Source organism: Lutra lutra, chromosome 10, assembly GCF_902655055.1.
Source record: "Lutra lutra chromosome 10, mLutLut1.2, whole genome shotgun sequence".
NCBI classification, from domain to species: Eukaryota; Metazoa; Chordata; class Mammalia; order Carnivora; family Mustelidae; genus Lutra; species Lutra lutra.
The window spans coordinates 68,663,816-68,689,634 of record NC_062287.1 but is presented as its reverse complement, the minus strand read 5'-3'; the positions used below and the strand labels follow the sequence as shown (position 1 = coordinate 68,689,634).

The 25,819-nt window shown below is 44.8% G+C and overlaps 2 protein-coding genes across 8 annotated transcripts in view; one reads left to right on the top strand and one right to left on the bottom strand.

Annotated features, from left to right (window-relative positions):
- FAR1 (fatty acyl-CoA reductase 1) overlaps positions 1–3,687 on the bottom strand; it is a 66,521-nt gene extending 62,834 nt beyond the window's left edge. Inside the window, exon 1 of one of the 5 annotated variants that reach the window (XM_047747454.1) lies at positions 3,472–3,687. The gene's annotated coding sequence lies outside the window, so the exon portion shown is untranslated. The remainder of the gene's footprint in view (positions 1–3,471) is intronic. The other 4 variants (XM_047747455.1, XM_047747453.1, XM_047747457.1 and 1 more) reach the window with 4 other exon arrangements.
- A 243-nt stretch (positions 3,688–3,930) lies between these two features.
- PTH (parathyroid hormone) overlaps positions 3,931–25,819 on the top strand; it is a 114,184-nt gene continuing 92,295 nt past the window's right edge. The window contains exons 1-3 of one of the 3 annotated variants that reach the window (XR_007130564.1): positions 3,937–4,362; positions 17,438–17,568; positions 23,228–23,663. The gene's annotated coding sequence lies outside the window, so the exon portion shown is untranslated. Of the gene's footprint in view, positions 4,363–17,437; positions 17,569–23,227; positions 23,664–25,819 lie in introns of those variants that run through there. The other 2 variants (XM_047747459.1, XR_007130563.1) reach the window with 2 other exon arrangements.

The window sequence follows — 25,819 nt, the reverse complement described above, 5'->3', positions numbered from 1 at the left end:
AGGAACTACAGAACCAATGTGTAGGAAGAAAGAAGGGTATAAAATCCAAAAGACAGTTAAAATGACTCAATCGAATGAGTGGTACGCATTTGTTTAACCTTAAATTCATTTATTAAACCCTAAAAAAAAAAACGTTCAGAAAAACCAAGACCATATCTCCATGCTTCAAGGTGATTTAGTAACCTGATCCCTCAGATTAAGCAAATGCCATCTTTCAGTATATACAGTTTCAGGATGTGTCTGGTCATTTCTAAGACAGGAATGTACCTACCCAAGTATCTCATGGGCAGCAATTCGCACTGAAATAAGACCATTTTTCCCCTTCCCCAAACATAATGCAGAGAAGCCCACCCACATATTCCCTATTAGCTCGTTTCAGTAGAATGATTTTCTCCCCAACTAACTATAAAAGTAATGCTTGTTTTTTTGAACTTGGAAAATACAAAGTGTATGAGCATTTTTAAAACACCCACGATCTCAGCAGCCAAAGATTAAAATTTTAGAAAGGGACATACCAACATTTTTCCTATGAATTTGACCATAACTGCCATCATATTTTAACTATATATAGAGCACTTCCCACTAAAAATGCGTAACTATCTGCCTATACCTTATCATCTTAATTCTGGTTTTTGAGACTAAATTCACAACAGTTTTTTCCTGATTTAACTCACGGTTTCTTCTCGATCTGTTCTTCCGAGTCTCTCAGCTACATATTTTGTTGTCAACTACTTCCTCTTTCTTAAAACTATTTCTATCCTAAGTTTTCCAAAACAATATATTCCTCAGTATCTACAAGAGTCTCTCCAGCTCATCTTTTTCTCTTCCTTCACTGGCTCTCTTCTATTAATTCCTGACAACCTCCCAAAAAATGGCTCCAGCCTGACCTTTGGATTTGCTTGTCCACTTTGTACCTCCAGCATTTAACACAGTGCCTGGCAGGAAGCTTAGGCTCAATTAGTATTTACTGACTTTGTCAATCCTGACCTGCCACCTATTAGTTGTGTGACGTTGGGCAAATTAAATCTCTCCGAATCTCAGTTCCCTCATCTATAAAACAGCGATAATCAAAGAAAGATGATGCTCGAATAGCTCAAAACAGTGTCTGGCACAAAGCGGAACCCAGTAAATTTTGCTACTGTTACCAATATAATCTAGTACAGGACTCAAAAATGTTTCTGATTGTTTTATGGTTGAACACCAAATCTACCTCCCAATAACCCAACTTATTGTCAACATATTTTCTTATCACAAATATCAAAAAATATTTTTGAGTTCTTTCCCTTACTGTCTCCAATCCATCATTAACTATTCTAATTCTTCTCTCCTAGCCACAAGACAGAACCATTGTTTTTCAACTAAACTACAACCATAGACTCAATTGATCTCCACACTCTTATATCTCCATTCAAATATTCCATCCTCCTTAAAATCATTTTTAATTTGTCATTCTTGTCCAAAGTTGCTGACTACTGGAATGTCATCTTCATGTCTTCCAGTAACACATACCCAAACTCCTAGTTCTAAAGATGTCTCAAAACTAACCTCTTCCTGGAAACCTTCCCTGATTAACTCCACACCACTTGGATTAGTTCTCTGCTCTGAGTCACCTCAGCACTTGGGTATTGTTATACTAAGGGTAAAATGTGATCAGTGAATAGCAGTGCCAAGAAATTACTTCCACGAAATTATTTCTATCTCCTAGAAAAGAATGGTCCATTAACTACAATGCTTTGGTGATCTGGCTAAGGAAATATCCTATACGACATATGCCCTCTTTGGTTTCTGTCTTCTACACTTTATGTTTGTCAAGAAGTGTTTAACTCTTCACAATCCTTTTGTACTAACGTCAAGCAGAAATTACACCTCGATGCCTATCAGCACCTCCAATTTAAATCCACTGAAAATGTAGAGTGGGCCACTTTTGTTTCTACTACTTCTTCTCTGTCCTCAACCTCTGCCCACACCCCACAAATAAAAACTTTTTTTTTGCATCTTTTGCAATGGTCTCCACAAACAGTTCCTCCTTACGCCACACACTCCCAGTCCAGACCCTCTCCTCCTTCCTAAAAACTCCTAAAGATTTAAACAGAGAAGTAACAGCAGTGATAATACACACACCATGTCTTTCTTTCCTCTAAGTGAAAAGAACTTTGAACCTATTTAGCTATAACGCTCTTCCCAAGACTAAAAAACTTCCTAACAATAGGATATATAATCAAATTCTACTGCATCAAAGTGGTTGATCTTACAGTAACAGAACTGTACTTCCACGTTAATTTTCACTGTGTTACTCTCAGAGATCTTGCATCATTTTTATGCTTTGTCCAACAAAATAGGTGAGACATTCCCCTACAGGGCAGATTTTCTGAATGTACCTTCTGATGCTGCTTTTAAACCAACAGATTCTAATTTTTTTAAGACAAAGAATTAGGTGATTCCTCATTGCCATCCATGAAAAACAAACAATATCTGCTTTTTGAGAGGGTGTGTGTGCTGCTGTGGCAAAACAATTAGATGAACTAATGGGGTGGAGAAGGGAGACACAACCAGCCTCAGTAGTGAGAATTAACACTGAGTACTTGGCCCTCATGAGTAGTGTATGAACCTATGAACCTGGCTGACTGAGGCCTTCCTACCTGGAACACTCGGCTCTCCAGCCTCTCCCAAAAGGAATAGTTATTCTTGCTCACTTAAGTCATAAAAGATCCACACCCGACGGTCGGCAACTTGTACACTTTCTCCTAACTGGTCACCTAACGCCTTCTAGCCACACCTGATCTAAAATCTTCATCTAACAGCTTCCAGCCACACCTCATCTAAAATCTTCTCTCAGTCACCTTCCGGTTTGAGTAGGTCCCTCTCACTCCAAATCCACTCGTCCTCGTCTGTCCAGAGATCTTAACCTTCAAAACCTTCCCTCCCTTCACTCCCAGCTGATCTCCCCCTCCACTCCATCAGCGCCTACTTCCAAAAGGCCAGCCACATTCCCCGGCTCCGCACCTTCACCCCGGGCACCCTTTTCTGAGCATCACCCTTTTCCCTTCACTTTCTTCCCCCTCAGACCAGAAATTCTTTCAATCACACGCCCCCTCCGACTGCCGCCCCGGGGCACACGAGCCCGCTCCTCCGTTAAGTACCCTGCCCCACCTTCACCACCTCTCCACGGCCTCCCCACACCAGGCGGAGCCCCCAAGGCTCTGCGGCTGCAAACCAGGCCCTCCCTGCGTCCCCGCTCGCCGGCCTGGCCCTCCGGAGGGCGGCGGCCCGGGCCCAGCTGCGCACAGACCACCCGGGCAGAGGCAGGCGCCCCCGGCTCGGGGCGGCCCAGGGTGGGGGCGGGGGCGGGGCGGCGGGTGTCGCCTCCGCCTCTGGCGGCCTGCCGCCCCGGCTCCCGCAGCCGTGGCCGGGACCACGCGAGGAGCGGCCCGCTGCCCGGCCTCCCCTCTCCCGGCAGTCGCCGCCTCTCACCGAGACGCAGAGGCTCGGGCCTCGCTTTCCCCCTGGCCGTCCAGCGATGGCTCCGCCGCCGCCGTCGCGCTCTCCTCACTCGCTCCTCCACCACCCCCGACCGGCTGCTGAAGAGCGGACGGGTAGTGGCACGCCCATTGGCTGTGCCACTCGCGTCAGCCTTCCCGACCCGGACCTCGCGATGTGACTGGCTGGCGCGGCTCCTCTTTTCCACGTCCTGTCCTGATTGGCCTGTCTTGTCTCTCGCGCCCCCTTACCGGGAGGAAAGCTCACCCCTTCCTCCTCGCTTGGGCCTCCCACCCTCCCCAACCCCGTTTCCATCGAGGAGGGCTGGGGGCGGGAGCAGGCGCGGGGTCGGGAGGTGGGAACGCGAACTGCCAATGGGAGCGCCGAGAGAAGGCTGGGAGGCGGGTTCTGCGGCCGGAGGGTCCACGGGAGCAAGTTCAACCAATAGGCGCGCGCCCCACATCCCGGGCTCAGGAGCGTCCGCTTGGCCACTGGGGTTCCGGCGGGTGGCGCCCAGGGCCACGCCCGGCTGGCTCCTCGCGCGGGAGGGGTACCCACTGGAAAGGTGGGAGAATGCGGCGAGGCAGGCGCGGGTGAGCGCGGGCAGCCATTGTGGCGTGCTCCCGCAGCGCCTACGTGGAGTCCGGCGCTGGGTCCATGTGAGGGAAGCCGGGGCTCTGTGGACTCCTGGAACCGCGGCGGGATGCTTTTTAGGAAGGAAGCCGAGCGTGCGCCTCGTCCATCGCCGCGGACCAGTCGTGCCACAATAATTTCGTACAAAACTTACCGATGGTGACAAAAGTTAGAATAATGGTTACCTCGGGGATGGAAGAAGGGGCACGGGGGAACCTACTGGGAGCTGGAAACGTTCTGTCTCTTGATCTGGTTGGTATCCATCTGTAAAAATTTATCAAGCATACGGTTAATATTAGTGCACTCAAGTCACTTTAATATAATTGACTTTTTTTTTAAGATTTTTTTATTTATTTATTTGACAGAGACCACAGGTAGGCAGAGAGGCAGTCAGAGAGAGGAGGAAGCAGGCTCCCCGCTGAGCAGAGAGCCCGATGTGGGGCTCGATCCCAGGACCCTGGGATCATGACCCAAGCCAAAGGGAGAGGCTTTAACCCACTGAGCCACCCAGGCGCCCCTAATATAATTGAATAGTATCTCAATTTTTAAACTAAAAGGATTGTGGGAGTAACTCTGTAATAACATTACTGTAACCTTAGGCTCTGTGAGACTCCCGTGGTACAAACACTTTCACTAGGATTTAGCTACCTGTCATTCAAAAACTGCAAACCATAGGAAGAAAAAGAAAAGGATTGTAAGAATTGAACCGAGTGAAAGCTCTTGGCACAGTGATTAGCGCACAGGGGTTGATACTCAAGGACCAGCTAAGATGATTCAGACCGATTTTTCTTTGAAGATTTAGAGCTTGTTTCAGTGCCTGGCCCTCTTAGTGGCACTGCACCCAGCTGGAAACTACAAAAGTCTAGTGAGCTGCCTACCTCGTGGCTGACCTAAGTTCTCTTAAGTTCTGAACCCAGGAAACTTTAAATACCATAGCTTCTAAAAATAATTAATAAATATATATAATAATACGTATAAATATAATATATAAATGTGATATAATAACAAAATAATAATATATAAATAATAAATATGTAGATATAGATAAATATAGGTAGGTAGATAGATAGATAGATAGAGATATCATAGCTTCTGCCCTGGTGGAGCTGACAGTCCAGCACCATGCACAGTCATTCCTGCCTGGAATCCAGTCCAATAGCAGAATTCTGAAATAGCCAAGGCCAGGTGAAACACTTGTTATTAATGGGTCAGTGGTAACTGTTAGGGTCCGTGATCAAAGGAACGAGACTGATATAAAGCAAAAATCAAACAAAGCTTTATTTCACGCCAAGCATCAAAAATCAAACTGACCGGTCAGGGCTGTCTCTTACGAAAAGGTGACAACGATGACCCCAGCAAGTCCGCTCCCAACGTGGCTGCTCTGGACAAGGCCTTTCTGTAGATGAGGCCACTCTAGACGAGGCCACTCCCAGGACGAGGCCGTAGCTGATGAGGTCGCTCCTCAGACAGGGCTGCTCCCTGGACAAGGGCTGCTCCGGCGAGGCCGCTCCTTGGACAAGGCTGCTCACAAAAAGAGGCCACTCTGGAGGAAACCTCTCCTGATGATGCTGCCTCCCGCAGGTCTGCTCACCGAGGAAGCCTCTTTCCAGACGAAGCTGCTCCCCGGAATGGCACAGCTCCAGCGAGGCTGAGGCTCAGGGTATCAAGGCCGCTCCTGGCAGCGAGGCCGTTTGCAGCGAGGTTGCTGGCGTCTAGGCCATTCCCCGCTGTGTGTCGGCAGGGCCGCTGGTGTCGGGACCGCTGGTGGCTCGGCTGCTGCTGGAGTGCTGGGACTGCTGGAGTGCTGGGACTGCTGGCGTGCTGGGACAGCTGGCGTCAGGACCGCTGGTGGCTCAGCTGCTGCTGGCGTGCTGGGACTGCTGGCATGCTGGGACAGCTGGCCGTTGGGACCGCTGGCGTCGGGACAGCTGGGGTCTCGGCGTCGGGACCGCTGGCGTCTCGGCTGCTGCTGGTGTGCTGGGACCGCTGGCGTGCTGGGACCGTTCGCGTGCTCGGGGCTGCTGGTGGCTCCACTGCTCCCCGGGGAGCCGCTGCCGCCCCGCGGTGTGGGTGGGGCTGCTCCTCTAGCTCTGACAAGAGCTGTCACAACTCTCACAGCTCTTATAAGAGCTGTTACAGCTCCTACAGCTCTTACAAGAGCTGTCACAGCTCTCTTTCTTCTGCTCCTACCGACTCTCCTTCTTCTGCTCCTTCTGACAGCTCTCCTTTTTCTGTTCCCGCCAGCCGCGCAGACCAACCTTTATGGGGGTGGTTGAGCCCCGCCCCTACACAGTTAGCCAATTGAATCGCAATTTACCCAGTGGATATACCCATACCCCACCGATTGGACGTCTCCACCCGGCCTGCCCTGCCCCTACTTCCGGGGTCCACAAGCTAGTTCCTCTGTGAGGGGCAGGCCCTTACATTCCCCCCTTTTCTTTGGAGATTAGTCAAATCCTTGACTTTTCAGCTAGTTCTAACATTTTATCGCTCCAATTTTTCTTTAGTACAGCAACAATAAACTTAAAGTTTTTTTAGTCTTAGTTTTAGTCCATGGTCAGCGGGGTCTGTCGGCTGCAGCTTCCATCTCTGCGGGGCTTCCCTACTCTCGGCTCGTTTAACGTGACCTGCATGAACCCAGGCCCTAGATGCCTTCTACTTTTACTGCTATGGGGTGGTTAGGATAACAGTAAACGGTCCCTTCCAGCAAGGCTCCAAGTTCCCCACTTGATAGCGACATATCAAAACCAAGTCCCCGGGTTGGTAAGGATGTGGTTCCACCATTGTCTCCGTCCCAGTGTGGGCAGTTCGGATCCCTGCGTGGGCTTTTTTTAAGACAGACTATAATGCCTGCAGTGACTGAAGTACAGACTGATCAGTCATTTCTGCTAGGACAACCTCCTGTAGCCGAGGACAGAGTGGGGGGGGGGGGGTCTCCCAAACATTATTTCAAATGGGATCACCTTGTTTAAGTAGGGTGTACATCAGGCCCTGAGGAGGGCGAAAGGAAGGAGATCTACCCATCCACCGCCAGTCTCCAGAATTAGTTTTGTCAAAGTCTCTTTAAGAGTCCGGTTCATTCTCTCTACCTGCCCAGAACTCTGGGGCCGATAGGCACAGCGTAGTTTCCAATTTGTGCCCACGGCCTTGGCCAATGCCTGTGAGACTGAACTCACAAATGCAGAGCCATTGTCTGACCCGATCGCAAGAGGCAGCCCAAACCTAGGAATTATCTCTTCTAATAGCTTTTTGGCTACCACTCCTGCTGTCTCATGTTTGGTGGAAAAAGCCTCACCCAGCCTGAAAAGGTATCCACAAAAACCAACATATACTTGTACCCATATTTTCAGGGTTTCATTTCCGTAAAATCTATTTCCCAATAAATTCCTGGTTCCTTACCTCTTACTCTTTTCCCTCTTCCCATCTTAGTTCTTCCCACATTAACTGCCTGGCATTGAGCACATCTATCAACTACATCCTGAACCATACGCCCTAATTTAGAAACCTGGAACTGCTTGCCTATAAGCTCCTTGAGTTTGCCTGTCCCCAAATGAGTACCCTGATGTATCTGATCTACTAACTTCTTACCTAGTCTTCGAGGAAGAATTATTTTTCCTGTTTTAGTCTTAGCCCAGTCCCCTTCATAGTCCAGTTTAACCCATTTCTGCAAATACTTTAAGTCTTCTTCTGAATAGTTCGGTTTTTCTGGTAGGGCTGGAGCCAGGAGTGTAACCAGTTCTTGCACTGTTTCTCGAGCTGCTTGCTTTGCGGCTTGATCTGCTAAGTGGTTTCCTTTTGTAATCAGATCAGTCCCCTTCTGGTGTCCCGGGCAATGCATAACAGCCACCTCTTTTGGGTCCCAAATAGCCTGGAGGAGAGCCAATATTTCTCCTCTGTTTTTAATTCCTTTTCCTTCTGCTGTTAATAGGCCCCTTTCTTTATAAATAGCCCCATGTATATGGAGAGTAGCAAAGGCATACCTGCTATCCGTATAGATGTTGGCGGTTTTACCTTTGGCCATCTGCAGTGCCTTAATGAGTGCAATCAGTTCCGCTCTTTGTGCCGAAGTTCCATGTGGCAGGGCTGCTGTCCAGAGTTCCTGCTCAGGAGAAACCACCGCAGCCCCTGCATACCTCTTTCCATTGGCCATGTAGCTACTCCCATCTGTGAACAGAGTCATCTCGGCATCAGGGAGGGGAATGTCTCTGAGATCCGGCCTTATTCCTGTGACTTGGGTTAGGACCTCCCCACAGTCGTGTGGATGGTCAGCCAGCTCCTCTGGCAGCAGTGTGGCTGGATTTAGCACCGCTGGGGGTCAGAAGGTCACTTTTGGTTCATTGAGGAGAAGGGCCTGATACCCCGTTACTCGGGCATTCGTCATCCATCGGTCTGGTGGAGTCCAGAGGAGGCCCTCAATAGCGTGTGTGGTGGTTACGATAAGATTTTGACCCAAAGTCAGTTTACTCACATCCTTGACCAGGAGGGCTGTTGCAGCAATTATGCGGAGGCAAGGGGGGAACCCAGCTGCTACTGGATCTAGTTTCTTGCTAAGATAGGTCACTGGCCTTCGCCAAGGTCCCAGAGTCTGAGTTAAAACTCCTTTGGCCACCCCTGCTTTTTCATCCACATACAATTGGAAGGGCTTGGTAACATCTGGGATGGCCAATGCTGGGTCACTCAGTAAGGCTGTTTGTAATTCCCGAAATGCTCCTTCTGCCTCAGCAGTCCACTCTATCATAGTGAGCCCTCCTTTTGTCAGTTCATAGAGAGGTCGGGCAATCTCAGCAAACCGTGGTATCCACAGCCTACAGTAGCCCCCATCCCGAGAAACTCCCTCACTTGTCAGGACGTGGTGGGGCGGGGATATCGGGTGATCACCTGTTTCCTGGATTCAGACAGTGAACACACTCCCTCGTGGAGATCAAAGCCTAGATAAGTGGCATGGCTCTGGCAGAGCTGTGCTTTCTTCACTGACATGCGATACCCTTTTTCCTGCAAAGTCTGTAAGAAGCTCTCATCCCTCGCAAACAGGACTCATAGTCCTCAGCGGCTACTAGCAAGTCATCAACGTACTGTAACAGAGTGACTCCTGGGTTGGAGGTTCTGTACTCACGCAAATCCTCATGTGGGGCCTCTTCAAAAATGGTGGGTGAATTCTTGAATCCTTGGGGAAGTCTTGTCCAGGTGAGCTGGCCTTGAAACCCTTCCTGTGGGTCAGACCACTCAAAAGCAAAAAGGGGCTGAGATTCCCTTGCTAAAGGTATACAGAAAAGTGCATCCTTGAGATCTAAGACAGTATATACAGTTCTTTTGGGGCCCAGGAGGAAGAGTAGGGTATAGGGGTTAGGCACCGTCAGGTGGATATCTTCAACCCATTTGTTAACTTCCCGCAAGTCCTGAACGGGTCGGTACTCCCCAGTCTCAGCCTTTTTGATGGGCAGCAAAGGTGTGTTCCATGGAGATTTGCAAGGAACTAGGATCCCATCTCCTTGGAAGCGGTTAATATGTTTTCTGATCTTTCCTTTGCTTCCCAGGGAAGGGGATACTGCCGAACGCAAATAGCCGTAGCTGTCACCTTTAATTGTACCACCACTGGAGGTTGTTCTTTGGCCAAACCAGGGGGCTTCCCTTCTGCCCAGACCTCGGGAAACTCATCTTGTAGGATTTGGAGAAGGCCCCCCACTTTTGTCTCCTCTAGTTTTGAGACTGGCTCGTAAAGGAGGTATTCATCTACTGCTGCCATAAGCACTTGTACAGTGGGCTGTCTCAAGGTTACAGTCATGTCTCCTTCCGAGAACTGAATACCAGCTCTTAACTTGTGGAGGAGATCTCTTCCCATCAAGTTATATGGGGCATTAGGGAGGACCAAAAATTGATGTTTAACTACTCCTGAGGCCAAATTTAAAGTTCTTTCTGTTGTCCATTTATGTCTCTCTGTGCCATTTGCTCCTTGTACCCAAACTTCCTCTCCAGATAGTTTTCCCATAGGTTTAAGTAATGATGAAAATTCGGCTCCTGTGCCCACCAAAAAATCAACTGATGTCCCCTCCACTTCAATTTTTACCTGAGGTTTGGGGAGGGGCTCCTAACCATGGCCCCTTCAGTCTCTAGTGGCAAGCATTGCTGTCTTCTTTTTAGGGCACTTCCTGGCCCAATGTCCTTTTTCCTTACAGTAAGCACACTGATCTGAATCTAAGTCTTCCCGCCTGCCTTCTCTGTACTTAGGCTTTTCCTTCCATTTACTATCCCCTACCCATCTCCTCTCCGCCTCATGTAATGCCGAAACCTTAACCAGTTTTTTTGTCTGTTTTTCATCCTCTTGCGCATCGCTGTTGTTAAACACCTTTTCTGCTATTCCCACTAACTCAGTCAGATTCTTCCCTTCAAATCCTTTGATTTTCTGAAGTTTCCTCCTTATATCTGGGGCTGACTGGCTGGCAAAAGCAAGATTCATTGCCCTCTGATTTTCGGTTGCCTCAGGATTGATCGGGCTATACATTTTATAGGCTTCAATTAGCCTTTCTAGGAAAGCTCCTGGAGACTCATTCTTTCCCTGAGTCACCGTACTAATTTTGGATAAATTTATGGGTCCCCTTGCAGCTGCACGGAGGCCTCCCAGTACAGCCTGGTGGTAGAAATGTAAGCTCTCCTTACCTTCATCAGAGTTTGGATCCCAGTCGGGGGGCTCTCTCGGGCAGTAGTCCTCCATTCGGCGGAGATCGAGGTCCCTGCCAAGTCTCTCACTTATCACCTTATGGGTTTCTCGCATGATGCGATCCCATTCTTCCCCGTTAAAGAGAGCCATAAGGAGCTGTTGAACATCTACCCAGGTAGGTTGATGAGTAAGAAAGACAATCTCCAATAGGCTAATTAAATCCTGAGGGTGGTCAGAAAAGGATTTATGTTGGGACTTCCAGTTATAGATGTCAGAAGAGGAGAAAGGGATATAGCTTAGGTAGGGCTGCCCTCTTCCGTCTGGTAGAGCAACCTCATGAAGAGGCAGCATCGGCACGGACAGTACCAGTGGAGTAAAGGAAGGCTGAGGGGGATAGAGGAAAGGGGAAGGATCAGGGCGGTCTCTCCACTTGGTGGTCCCATAGGTGGACCCCGACCGTGTATGAGGTGGATTGGTAAAGGCATTTTGAGACTGAGAGTCAGATTTAGAGGACAAATAAGAGGGGGGAAATTCCGCATCCTCCATATCCGATGGAGGTAGAAAGGTCTTCTTCCCTGGATCCCCCTCATCTGTCTGTTCTGGTTTTGGTGCTCTGTCCTGCCTTAGAGGGAGAGAAATGGTTTCATTAGCAGGGGGAAGGTGGGACTTGAGCCATGACGGCGGCTCTTCTATCAGATATCACCAGGCCACAATATACAGGTATTTGGTCTCGATGTAGATCAAAGACCTCACCCAGTGTGGAATAAATCTGAGTCAAGGCAAACGTTCCTTTCGGCGGCCACCCTGTGGAGAAAGTGGGCCACTCTAATTGGCAGAGTGTTTTTAGTTTTCCCGGATAAACCTTGTCACGTGACTGGGTGGCTTTACCTTGAAAATCCTTGAACTGTTCAAGAACAAGACCTAGGGGTGTCACAACAGGCCCCTCACTCCCCGTTTGTCCCATTTTTCCAAATACAACAAACAGCACAACAGTCATCAAAAAAACAAGGCAAAGACAACCACAGACCCAGCGACTCTCATCCAGAGCCTGCTGCTTGTGGGGACTTTCTTGGTCCCCTACAAACACAACAAACCACACAATAGACAACAAAAGAACCAGGCAAAGACAACTGCAGACCCAGTGATTCTTACCCAGAACCTGCCACTGGTGGGGGCTTTCTTTATCCCCCAACTGCCTAGGGGGACTCGAACCCCTCAACTGTCTAGGGGGAGGCAGGGGACTCGTACCCCCCCGACCACCTAAGGGTACTCGAACCCCCCGACCGCCCAGGGGGACTCGAACCCCCCATTGATCTATCAGCAGAGGGATGGGGCATCCCCGCATCCACTCCAGCCCTGGGGAGCATGGCTGCGTCCAGCTTCTCCCCGTTGGGCTATACCCTGGAGTTCCATCCAGATAGACAGATAGAATCCCAATACCCAGGATCCCAATACCCAAGATCCCAATACCTCTGGAGGCTTTTCCTAAAAATTCCGATGCTGGCTCAGTTCTCGTCATTTGATCCCAGATGAGCCTCCAATATTAGGGTCTGTGATCAAAGGAACGAGACTGATATAAAGCAAAAATCAAACAAAGCTTTATTTCACACCAAGCATCAAAAATCAAACTGACTGGTCAGGGCTGTCTCTTATGAAAAGGTGACGACGATGACCCCGGCAAGTCCGCTCCCAACGTGGCTGCTCTGGACAAGGCCTTTCTGTAGATGAGGCCACTCTGGATGAGGCCACTCCCAGGACGAGGCCGCAGCTGATGAGGTCGCTCCTCAGACAGGGCTGCTCCCTGGACAAGGGCTGCTCCGGCGAGGCTGCTCCTTGGACAAGGCTGCTCACAAAAAGAGGCCACTCTGGAGGAAGCCTCTTTCCTGATGATGCTGCCTCCCACAGGGCTGCTCACCGAGGAAGCCTCTTTCCAGACGAAGCCGCTCCCCGGAATGGCGCAGCTCCAGCGAGGCTGCGGCTCAGGGTATCAAGGCCGCTCCTGGCAGCGAGGCCATTCGCAGCGAGGTTGCTGGCATCCAGGCCGTTCCCCGCTGTGTGTTGGCGGGGCCGCTGGTGTCGGGACCGCTGGCATCAGGACTGCTGGTGGCTCGGCTGCTGCTGGCATGCTGGGACCGCTGGTGTGCTGGGACAGCTGGCATCGGGACCGCTGTGGCATCAGGACCGCTGGCGGTTCAGCTGCTGCTGGCGTGCTGGGACCGCTGGCGTGCTGGGACAGTGGCTGTCGGGACCGCTGGCATCGGGACCGCTGGCATCTCTGCTGCTGCTGGCGTGCTGGGACCGCTGGTGTGCTGGGACCATTCGCGTGCTAGGGGCTGCTGGTGGCTCCGCTGCTCCCTGGGGCGCCGCTGCCAAAGCCGCGGTGTGGGTGGGGCTTCTGGCGTCCGGGCCGCCGGCATCTCGGGTCCGAAGGCGGCTCGGCTGCAGGTGGCTCCGTTGCTCCCCGCGGCGTGCCGCTGCCGAAGCCGCAGTGTGGATGGGGCTGCTGGCATTGGGGCCACTGGCAGCTCGGGTCCACTGGCGGCTCGGGTCCGCTGGCAGCTCGGATCCGCTGGCGGCTCGGCTGCAGGTGGCTCCACTGCTCCCCGTGGTGCCACTGCCGAAGCCGCAGTGTGGACGGGGCTGCTCGTCTAGCTCTGACCAGAGCCGTCACAACTCTCACAGCTCTTACAAGAGCTGCCACAGCTCCTACAGCTCTTAACAAGAGCTGCTACAGCTCCTACAGCTCTTACAATAGCTGTCACAGCTCTCTTTCTTCTGCTCCCACCGACTCTCCTTCTTCTGCTCCCGCTGACTCTCCTTCTTCTGCTCCTTCTGACAGCTCTCCTTTTTCTGCTCCCGCCAGCTGCGCAGACCAACCTTTATGGGGGTGGTTGAGCCCCGCCCCTACACAGTTAGCCAATTGAATCGCAATTTGCCCAGTGGATATACCCACGCCCAACCGATTGGACGTCTCCACCCAGCCTGCCCTGCCCCTACTTCCGGGGTCCACAAGTTAGTTCTTCTGGGAGCGGCAGGCCCTTACAGTAACCTTTCCAAAACAAACATAAGAACTCTGGGTCAAATTCTAGCCTGTGAAAGAGCACCAGCAGCAAAAGAATTGACAATTACATGGTTCAGGGGCATCTGGGTGGCTCAGTCCCTTAAGCATCCGGCTTTGACTCAGGTCATGATCTCAGGATCCTGGGATCCAGCCCTGCATGGGGCTTCCTGCTCAGTGAAGAGCTTGCTTCTCCCTCTCCCTCTGTCTGCTGCTTTGCCTACTTGTGCTCTCTCTGTCAAATAAATAAAATCTTTAAAAAATAAAAAAATGTCATAAAAATGTAGACTACATGATTCATATTTGTTAATTTAGTCATCAAGTTGTTCAGTTCAGATAAATGCCTTTGTTTAAAGTACTTGTCCTGAACTAGGCATATAATTAGGTAAGAGTATTTTTTCCAAAGAGCATAAGGTGTAATAGGAAGTCAGACATAAATGGATCATTCCAGTGTAATTCAGGATGAGGAAATACATATAAAAACAATAATGATTTAAATGCCAGCTATCTAATGACCTAAATGCTTAGGTAACTTAGGGGCATATTCTCAGGAGACCAGAACTAAGTAAACCACTGCTAAGATTTATCAGCATGCACAATTAGACATTATTTCTGGAGAATACTTCCATTGCAGATTTTTACATTTTTGTGCAAACATTATTTTTTCAAATAGTTATATAAAAAATATACTTTTACTTTGTTCTTAGAAACCGCATGAAAAAATTAAGTAATTGCTTAATGAGTATGTTATGATTTTCTAAAATAACATTAGGATTGAGAGCATAAAGGCATCTCATTTGATTTAAGTCAATGTGTATATAACATGCACCTCCAGCAGAGACATCTCTCCACAACCCACCCCCTACCCCCCACCCCAACCAAGATGGGCTTTCTGGAGGAGGACCTAAAATTAAAACAGTGGTTCACTCTCCAAGATGGTACAAACTCATGGGGAAGGCATGTTGTTTTATTGACCAATGTCCCTCAGTGTACCATCATTCTTTTTTTTTTTAAGATTTTATTTATTTGTTTGACAGAGAGAGAGATCACAAGTAGGCAGAGAGGCAGGCAGAGAGAGAGGGGGAAGCAGGCTCCCTGCTGAGCAGAGAGCCCAATGCAGGGCTCGATTCCAGGACCCTGAGACCATGACCTGAGCCCAAGGCAGAGGCTTAACCCACTGAGCCACCCAGGCGCCCCAGTGTTCCATCATTCTTAAGTGAATTCAAAGAATTCCTATCTACAAAAAGTGAGTAATAGTCTCCACAAAAGGCAATGAAGGATTTTGCCCAGAGTCTAAAAAACCTATATATAGTAGTGTTGTAATACCAAAGAAAGTATTCATCCATTCAAATGCTTTCTACATCTTGCAGCAAGAGCCCTGAAAATTGGGCTGCATGTATTGGAATCAACTGCATTGTAATCAAATATGATATACCTGTATGTGCTTTTGATCCTTGCTATAGAACACAGTTCTGTAAATGAAGGTAAATTCCACCAAGCAAAAATAATTTGCATCTATTCATAGATAGTTGACAACCTAGAGAAATACCACATATTCTAAGAAAATATATAGGAATAAACACCAGAAACACAGAGGCTATACATAATGTTGTTATAGCTATTATGACCCCCTTGGAATTTTGTAACTATTTTAAAAACAAAAAACAAGGTCAAGCATCAATTTTTTTATATAAACACTCCTTCCTCCTGCTCTGAGGAAACACTTGTCTTAAGGCACGTGTCATTTTTTAACTCACATCCTTTTCTGCCAATGTCTTACTAAACAGCTCTTTTTTTTTTTTAAAGGTTTTATTTATTTATGGGGTCGGGGGCATAAGCAGGGGATCAGCAGGCAGAGGGAGAAGCAGTCTTTGCCAAGCAAGGAGCCTGATGTGGTACTTGATCCCAGGAGACTGGGATCATGACCTGAACCAAAGGCAGATGTTTAACCAACTGAGCCACGCAGGCATCCCATTATTAAATGGTTCTGATGACATTCTTCACTCTTATCTTCCCAACAACCCTGTGCAAGTATTCATCTATTCATCTGAATTTCATAGATGGGAAAATTGAAGCTCTGTGAGACAAGTAGCTTGCCCAGTACCACACAGCTGTTAGGTGACAAAAGTGGGATAGAAATCTAAATCTGTTTGATGGCAAACCCCATAGTCTTTCTACAAAGCCAACATTTGCAATCTCCAAAACAAGATCAAGTCATTTTACCTTGTCCTTATCATCTTTGTGTCCCCCGCAATGAGTAACATGGAATCTTACATACATCTCTCATGGGCCTCCTAGAATTAGTAATTATTTTTACCATGCTTTATCTTTACAGATTCCATGACAAGGGAGAATGTGAACTATTTAAGAGTAACTCTTTTACATTAAAAATGCTCATGTTGACAAAACTAAAGTTGAACACAACTTCCTTTGTATTTAAGGTGGAGAACCCATCACAGCCATCTAGAATGCATCAGAGATGCTCACTTTCATAGCCTGGAAAGAGTTTTAGGCCCCTGTTCTCAAGAGAGACAAATTTCTAGTGAGGGCAGTTATTCTCTGCAAATCTTTTGGTTATCTCTACCTTGCCCTGTACTCCATTATGACATCCAGAATCCGTCTACTTTAAACATATTTTTAAAGCCTGTTATTAAGAGGGGTGGGGACAATTTTTCCAAGTTTTCTAACATTTCCACTATTCCTCTATTGCCACTCTGAACAAGTACACACAGGTCCTTGTAGCTTCATTTCCCCATCTATAAAAGGAGGTTGAAACAATGCTAAGTGTTTGTTCTGAGTCTTTCAGAAATCTGTGAGATAAGTTTGGGTTTCATATGGCAGTGAATCATCTGACCCTCAGTTATTCAACAACTTCAACCTAGGTGAAACAAAAATGTAGCTGATATGTTCATGGCCCTTCTAAATCATTCCCATATCCTACTCTTGACTTTTTGGTTCTTGAAGGGCGACAGAATACACCAGCCCCAAACATGCCACTTTGGCATTAGGACTATTTTTGAACGAAAAGCACTTAAAAAACAGCAGATGCAAAAAAAAAAAAAAAAAAGGGTATTCTAGGGGCGCCTGGGTGGCTCAAGTGGGTTAAAGCCTCTGCTTTCAGCTCAGGTCGTGATCTCAGGGTCCTGGGATCGAGCCCCGCATCGGGCTCTCTGCTCGGTGGGGAGCCTGCTTCCCCCTCTCTCTCTCTGCCTGCCTCTCTGCCTACTTGCGATCTCTCTCTGTCAAATAAATAAATAAAATCTTTTAAAAAAAAAGGGGGTATTCTAATCTCCCTTGATCTTATTGAAAACAGGAGACAAACACTCCCTTGTGAAAGATGCCCTTCCTGTACCAGGAGAAAAGGAACATTCTTCAGCGGGGAATCAAAACCAAGAGAATCCTGTATAAGTAGACCATGTTAAAATAATTCCTATGGCCTCCCCATATAGTCTAGATACTTTTCCATAATTGCCTTTCTTTGTTCAACCTGATATAAAAGCCTGTAGGTTTTGCCATTTCTTTAGTTCTTCCTTATGAGAGCTCCTGTGTCACATAAAACATAAATTTGTGTGCTTTTCTCATGTTAATCTGTCTTATATCTGTTTAATTCTCAGGATCAGCTGAAAAACCCTGAGAAGATAGAGGTAAAATATTGCCTCCCCTACAATCTCTGGTGACAATGATGGGATGTTAGTGACTGTAACATTAAGAAATCCTGGGACATCTGACAAAAAACCAGCAGAAGGTAAGCTCCTTACCATATCAGTATCTTAGATTTCTGCCTGCAGACCCAGCCAAAAGGAGAACAATAAGAGTCTCCCTGTATCTTTTTCTTTCTAAATATAGACTGATAGGAGAAAAACATTTGTCAAAATTAGCTCTTTGAATTGTGACTCTTGTAAATTTGGTTCTGGGTACCAACTGGTATAATCCATAGCCTCCTAGTCTTTATTTTCCTTATATGTCTTTTAAGGTGTTTATCGTAAGGGGGAAAAAAAATCAGAGCATGTTCCTTTCATACTGTTTTATGTCTTGAGAGCTTGGCTTTGGATCTCCATCACCCGGAGGGTACAGGTATTGTCTTGCATCAGGGAACAAGACAAACAGGCTGGAAACCCAAGACACAAAAATGACAAGCAGCATTCTCTTTGTCCAACCTGCCTTGAGGAAGTTTGTCTTAATAAGAGGTCCCAGTCGGTGAAGGGCCCTTGTTGTCTCATTGTCTTCATTGTGTTCATAGTGTTAGGAAACTCTCATCCTGATATCCCCCAGATAAGCTGGTCTATAGCTGGAGGCATCTCATCTTCCCATAGATAACAAGAGACGCTAGTTTCACAAACACTGTTCTTACTACCTGTGACAATGAAAGTCTTTTCACTTTTAGGCTAACTCTGGGAATGAACTTAACTGGATCTGGGTTGGGGGGGTGGTCCACTGTCTTTAGGGACTCCTCCGGTGTCTGTGGTTAAGCCATAAAAGGCTTTTTGATTTTAAGCCATAAAAAGACATTTTGTTTTTGAGTCACAGTTCAAATAGGTATATTTTCTGAAATAAGTCAGACAGAGAAAGATAATACCATATGATTTCACTTATATGTGGAACCTAGAAAACCAAACTTCTGAACAAACAGACTGTTCAATACAGAGAACCAATAGGTTACCAGAGGGGTTGTGGGGAATGGCAAAATAAAGGGGATTAAGAGGTAGAAACTTCCAGTTATTATACATAATAAGTCATGGTGATGAAAAGTACAGCATAGGGGATTTTGTAATAACATTATATGTCAGATGGTAACTACATGTATCATGGTGAGTCCTGCAAATGTATAGAATTGTTGAATCAATGGGTTGTGCTCCTAAAACTAATATAACATTGTATGTCAATTTTACTTCATTTTAAAAAGAAGGTATACTTTTGAATATTTGGACTTTATAATTAAAAGGATTTTTTTTTGAGAGAGAGAGAGAGAGTGCTTGCATGTGCAAGCTGTGGGGGTGGGTGGCTGGAGGGAGAGGGAAACAGAATCCCAAGGAGGCTTCATGCCCAGTAGAGCGTCACTTGCAGGGCTTGATCCCACACCCTGAGATCATGACCTAAGCTGAAATGAAGAGTCGGATGCTTAACCAACTGAACCACCCAGGCACCCCTATTTTAAAAGGATTTTTTAGAGAGTTCTCATCTTAAACAAATGTCCTATTGTTACCTATAAGAAGATCAAATTGAAATGAAAAATAATAAGGCAAAGATCACTCTTACATAAGTTAGTAAATTTTGTGTTTCTGAATTTATATCTAACTCATAAATGAGATTTAAAATGAAAACTCTAAGATCTCTTTTTGTATGTCTGTATGCATCTAGGTATACATATTTTGTAATGTGTTATCTTTCTACTTTCATATGATATTGCCATAATTACTTTGTAAAAGAGCTCTATTTAACCAGTTTTAAAAAATAAGCACTTACATAAATTAAGTATTCCTAAAACTCTCAGAAACATAGAAATTAACCTAAATGTTTTTCAAGTTCACAAGATCTAGGACAATCTTTGGTAAATTAAAGCTAGCTTAAAGTTTGTTGGTTTAATAAAAACAATAATGTCTTCAGAGTTGTAAACATTAAACATAATGAAGAGATACATCTTTTTCTTCTTAGGTTTACTAATCAAATGAGTTTATCTCAACTAGATGCTTAAGACTATTACTGAGTTTAAATAAAATTCAGTTTAAAAACAAGATGTACAGGGGTGCCTGGGTGGCTCAGTGGGTTAAAGCCTCTGCCTTTGGCTCAGGTCATGATCCCAGGGTCCTGGGATCGAGCCCCACATCGGGCCCTCTGCTCCACGGGGAGCCGGCTTCCTCCTCTCTCTCTCTGCCTGCCTCTCTGCCTACTTGTGATCGCTGTCTGTCAAATAAATAAATAAAATCTTAAAAAAAAAACAAGATGTACAATAAAAATAAATCGCCTCATGTATATAAAACACAGCAATATAAAAATAAAAGTTGGAGAGAGCCATATGTTTTCTCTCCTGTGATTATCTAAAGAAGAGTAACTTAAGATTATGCTACCTTTGTTTCATTAAACAAAGTATTATGTCTACTTAAAAATAGTTTCCAAAATCTTTTAGGAAACTTGAAACCTTAAAGTTATATTAAGTTAAATTAAATGATGGATATTCACTGAATATTTAAATAAGATAATACACTAAAACATTAATTGCTAACTATAAATTTATCTGCTTTTGGCCTTTCAATTCTTATAGAAAGAAAAAAGATATTTGGGTCTGTTAGTAAGCATATCTTTTACCACATTAAGAAACTGTACTATGAAAAAGTCTAAGTCTTCAAAAATTATAAACATTTATAATTATGTAGTTAGAAATTTACTAACCTACTAGAAGATGCTAACAAATATAATAGTTCACAATTGCCTGCTTCCTAATTTTCACTAGAAAATAAAGATTACTAAGTGGTTAAAATTTGTAATCAATAATAGGGTCACCTGAGTGGCTCAGTGGGTTAAGCCTCTGCCTTCAGCTCAGGTCATGATCCCACGGTCCCGGGATCGAGTCCCACATCGAACCTCGCGTCGGGCTCTCTACTCAGCAGGGAGCCTGCTTCCCCTTCCTCTCTGCCTGCCTCTCTGCCTACTTGTGATCTCTGTCTGTGAAATAAATAAATAAAATATTTAGAATAATAATAATAATATTTACAATCTATATATGAAAATAAAACTTAAAAATGGTGAAGAAAAAAAAACTTTGTGTACAAAGTATAAAAGAAGAATGGGATGTGTTATTATATAAAGAGTATACGATGATGTGTTTTTGTTAAGCAAAAAGGAAGTAATTTCGTCCTTCAGCAAAATGATTAAATGTTCCAGAATAAGAAAGAGGAAAGGAATAAGACAAAATCAAATGGATGTAGAAAATTGCATGTTTGTGGAAAAGAAATTTTATGTTGCAAGGTCAAAGCTGGCCAAAATTAAATGGATAATTTATCAGAGTTTTAAAAAATGAGCTCAATAATATACTAATACAAAATAAGTTTAACTTTCTCCCCATTAAAATGAAAGTCTCTTAGATTATTGGTCTGCTTTTAATAAGAGATTATAAAAGGTTTTTCTTTACCTTTTATATCATCTGCCAAGGAGATAAAGATTCTATGTCTTATCAAAGTAATTTCCTGTACTTCACATTGTCTTTATTAGATCTTTGATTACTTAGGAAAACTGAGTCTTCAATCTTAAAGAAGCTGAGGAGTTTTTGTTTGTTTGTTTGTTTATAGTTATGTGACTTTCTATATTTACCTTCAAAACCTTTTAATGGTCACTTTAATTAGATGGATAACTGAGTATTTTGTCACTGGGATACTACTTAATCAAGTGTTTTAAACCGTTAGGCTTTTTATTTTTTTAGGTAATAAGTGAATATTAAGAATGAGAACAAAAATCACAAAAAAATTATAAATTTTAAAAGATGGCCACATAAATATCACAAAATCTAAACATATAACAAAATTTTCATTAACTCCTTAGTACTCTACAATCATTCCTGCATCTTAGGATTTTGGATCACCTCATTATATGCCAATAAATTTTTAATATTGTCTATAAAAATAACAATGGTAACTAAGACTTTCCTTCAGGGCATCTGGGTGGCTCAGTCAGTTATGCCTCTGACTCTTGATTTCAGCCCAGGTCATGATCTCAGGGTGGAGAGACTGAGTCCCACCTTGGACTCTGCACTCAGCGGGGAGCCTACTTGAGATTCTCTTCCACTACTTCTCCCTCACCCCTCCCCATCTTGCACTCTGTCTCTAAAAATAAACAAAGATACAGATACAGTGAAAAGAAGGGCCATATGCACCCCAATGTTCATAGCACGAATGTCCACAATAGCCAAACTGTGGAAAAAGCCAAAATGCCCTTCAGCAGACAAATGGATAAAGAAGATGTGGTCCATATACACAATTGAATATTACTCAGCCATCAGAAAAGATGAATACCCAACTTTTGTATCAACATGGGTGGGACTAGAGGAGATTATGCTGAGTGAAACAAGTCAAACAGAGAAAGACAATTATCATATGGTTTCACTTATTTGTGGAACATAAAGAAATACATGGAGGACATTAAGGAAGGTAAAAATGAAGGGGAGGAAATCAGAGTGGGAGACCAACCATGAGAGACTATGGACTCCGGGAAACAAACTGAGGGTTTTAGAGGGAAGGGGGTTGGGGGATGGGTGAGCCTGGTACTGGGTATTAAGGAGGGCATGCATTGCTTGGAGCACTGGGTGTTATAGGCAGACAATGAATCATGGAACACTACATCAAAAATTAATGGTGTACTATATGGTGACTAACATAACACAATAGAAAAAAAAGAAAATAAATAAATGAAAATAAACAAATAAATTTGGAATGCAGTCTTGGAAAGGAGATTTGACTTAGGTCTTAGTTTTCTTATCCCTGGAAAGCAGTAACAGGAAGAAGTAGGGCAGCTGAGCACAGAGCTCGAGAACTGGCCACAGACCCAGAGCGCTGGCTGCCACCTCAGCGCCATGTCAAGGGGAGATCCAAACCTTTAGGCATTTTTGACAAATTTCCCAAAATCAAATTCAAAATGAGTCTCTTGACCCTCAGCTAACTTTGGAATTTCTCAGAGTCCCTAAATGATCTTAAAGATTTGTTCTCTGTCCTTACAAAAAGAGATTAAACTAATAGCTTGTTTGAGATGTGAAATTACATGGGAAACATTGTCAAATAAAATGATAATTAACTTTCTTTAGGTCATATTTGTATGAATAGATGTTACCAATATTTAAAATTGTATAGAATTCCTAGATATCTGTCACTGCCCTTACCACCTATATAATCAGTCGGAATTCCAATTATTACTTGAAAACATTGCATTTTACAAAAATAACCAAATGTTCTTATAAATTGTATCATATTTTTAATAGTGACCTTTCACCAGATCTGTAACCATGGCTATTTTTAAGGTTTTTTTGTCATTCATAAACCATTGTCTTACTCTTAATTATTCTCTGAGAGCATTTTCCATCTCTTCAGAGGCAGTGCCTCTGCCTTTGGCTCAGGTCATGATCCCAGGGTTCTGAGATGGAGCCCTGTGTCTGGCTCCTTGCTCAGCAGGAGCCTGCTTCTCCCTCTGCTCCCAGCTTGTACTCTCCCTTGCTATCTCTTTGTTTCTCTCTTTCTCAAATAAATAAATATGTTTTTAAAAAATAGTCTTACTATAATTATATTTAAGAAAAATGGGGAGAGAAAATTGCATTTCAGTGAAAACCTGTAACAGGGGCTTACAATTAAGATTGCAGCCCTTTTCATTGTCTTTGAGGTTTTGTTATCTACCTAGAAACTGGTCTAGATCCTGAATTCTTCTAGTTTCCTCCAGTATATGGCCACAACTCTCCAAACTAACATCTCCTATTTTCCTCCCAACCTTCTGACTTGAACTCACAAACAATGAAAACTCTCCTTTTCCCGAAGTCCTATATGCGATGATTGGATGACCTGAGATAAACTTCGGAAAATCACCACAACGGATCAGAGATCAATGAACTTCATGGCTGCTTGTGTAGGTCACTCAGAAAATTCACTCGGAACACTCGATGCAACAAGAAACCTTCAAACTACAAACAAGGAAATGTGTCAAATTACAACTTCCATCCTTATTCTACCACACGACGAAGCTTCTTCTGAAATCTAGAAATCTCGGGGCGCCTGGGTGGGTCAGTCTCTTAAGTATCACACTCCTGGTTTTGACTTGGGTCATGACCTCAGGGTTCTGGAATCAAGCCCCGTGTGTGCTCTGTGCTCAGCGTGGAGTCTGCTTGAGGATTTGTCTCCCTCTCCTTCTTCCCCACCCGCTATTCAGGTGCATGCACATGTGTGCTCTCTCTCTCCCTCTAAAAATAAGGAAATCTTTTTGAAAAATCTAGACCTCTTCTCAACTGGCTGTCCTCTGAACTCAGAAATTAAGTTTCCAACTATTAATATTCATTTCTCTTTAATCTCTATAAAAAATGCTCGTCAGTAAATGCCTCATTGCTCCTATCACATGGTGACCTAACTTAGAACTGCCCTCACCTCCGTCACCATCTCCTGAGCTGAGTCAGAGCTGTTCAAATGAACGGACCTGTTCTCAAGACGAAGAGAGTAAATCACTGAGAAACAGAATAATCTGCCAACTCAGATTCTGGACCATGGATCTTTTGGGGGAATCTTCAAAGAGGAAGAATGAAAGGATGTAGAATACGCCACTTTGACGTAAGTTCTATTTTGAGCTGGAGGCACTTAAAAAACAGCAGATGCAAAGAAGGGCATTCTAATCTCCCTGTTCTTCCTGAAAACAGGCGATGAACACTCCCTTGTGAATGATGCCCTCCCCGTACCAGGGGGAAAGGAACATTCTTCAATGGGGAATGAAAGCCAAGAGAATCCTGTATAAATAGACCATGTTAAAATAATACTTATCTTCCTGTAGCTTCCCCATATAGCTCATTTACTTTTCGACAATTGCCTTTTTGTCCAAACTAATGTAAAAGCCGGTAGGTTTACCATTTCTTTGGATCTTTCTTTTGTCGTGAGAGCTCCCATGTCATATAAAACTGAAAGGTTTGTGTACTTTTCTCCTATTAATCTGTCTTATAGCAGTTTGATTCTCAGGCCTGGTTCAAAAACCCTAAGAAAGTAGAGGTAATATTTTGCCTCCCCTACATTCTCACTGTCTCTCCTATTGATTAAAGGGTCCTGGTGGCTCACAAGTGTTGGGAAGAAGAGAAACAGTATTTGTAATATTTCTTTAAATACCATCTTGTCTGTTTTCTAAGCATCATTGTGGAGGGAAAAAGAAAGAAAAGAAACCATCTTGCTGGCCAGTTTCTTTCCTCATCTGATTAGGTAGTCATTTTGCCCTTTTTTTGGTCAGTGGCATTGTCAATGTTTAGGCCTCATTTTCGGGCAGTAGTAAATCAATAGAACCCTGAGACCTGAAGACTATTTTTTACTTTTTCTGCCTCTCTCTCTCTCTCTTTTTTAAACCTTTTTCTTTCATTTCTGGAGATTTACTCCCTTTGTACGTACACCAGAGCAGAGCTGCTACAGCTGCCTAGAAATGGGGATCACTAGATTGTCATCTGTATTCAAACATCACTGCATGTCCAAGGTGAAAGCCATAGACTCTGACTCACCTATTTCCTGCTTTCTGGGTGGCGCTTTTTGAGAACTCTGCATAAAGTCTCTAAGATCAGTACTAGTACATCTTTGAGCTTCTAGGGAGGGGCCTACTCCCAGAAATACTTGCAAACAAAAGCTCCAAGCTGGGAAGAACCTCATGCAGCAAACCACACCTATGTGTAAAAATTTGTCAATAAATACAAAGGTGTGCCTCTTAAGAAAATAAGACTTATATTTGACATAGTCTCTAATCTCTTATTCTCCAGAGCAGAGTGCACAGATTAGTTTCTCTATAAACAAAACCAGTTTGTTAGAATAGACAATTGCAGGTGTCTGTGTGGGTGGGTGTGTTTTTTTTTTTTCTCATGAATTAGGCAATGGTGGGCTTGAGAATAAGAAACCATAGTGTTAAGAGTTCTGACACCAGAACTGAACTTCTAGGTATAGAATCCTAGTGCCACCACTTATTAAGTGACCTTGGGCAAATGATTTCCCCTCTGTGACTCAGTTTCCCAGGGGTAAAGTGGAAATGACAATAATAGCATCTGTCTCATTGGGGGGGTTACGAAGCTGAATGTGTTAATCCTTTAAAGCACTTAGCACAGTTTCTGACACATGGTAAGCCTTATCTAAATGCTTACCTTTAAAATTGTTAAAACTTGGGACACCTGGGTGGCTCAGTCCATTAAGCGCCTGTTGGTTTTGGCTCACGTTATGACCTCAGGGTGTGAGACCGAATCCTGCATTGGACTCCATGCTCAGTGTGGGATCTGCTGGAGATTTTTCCCCCTCCCTCTT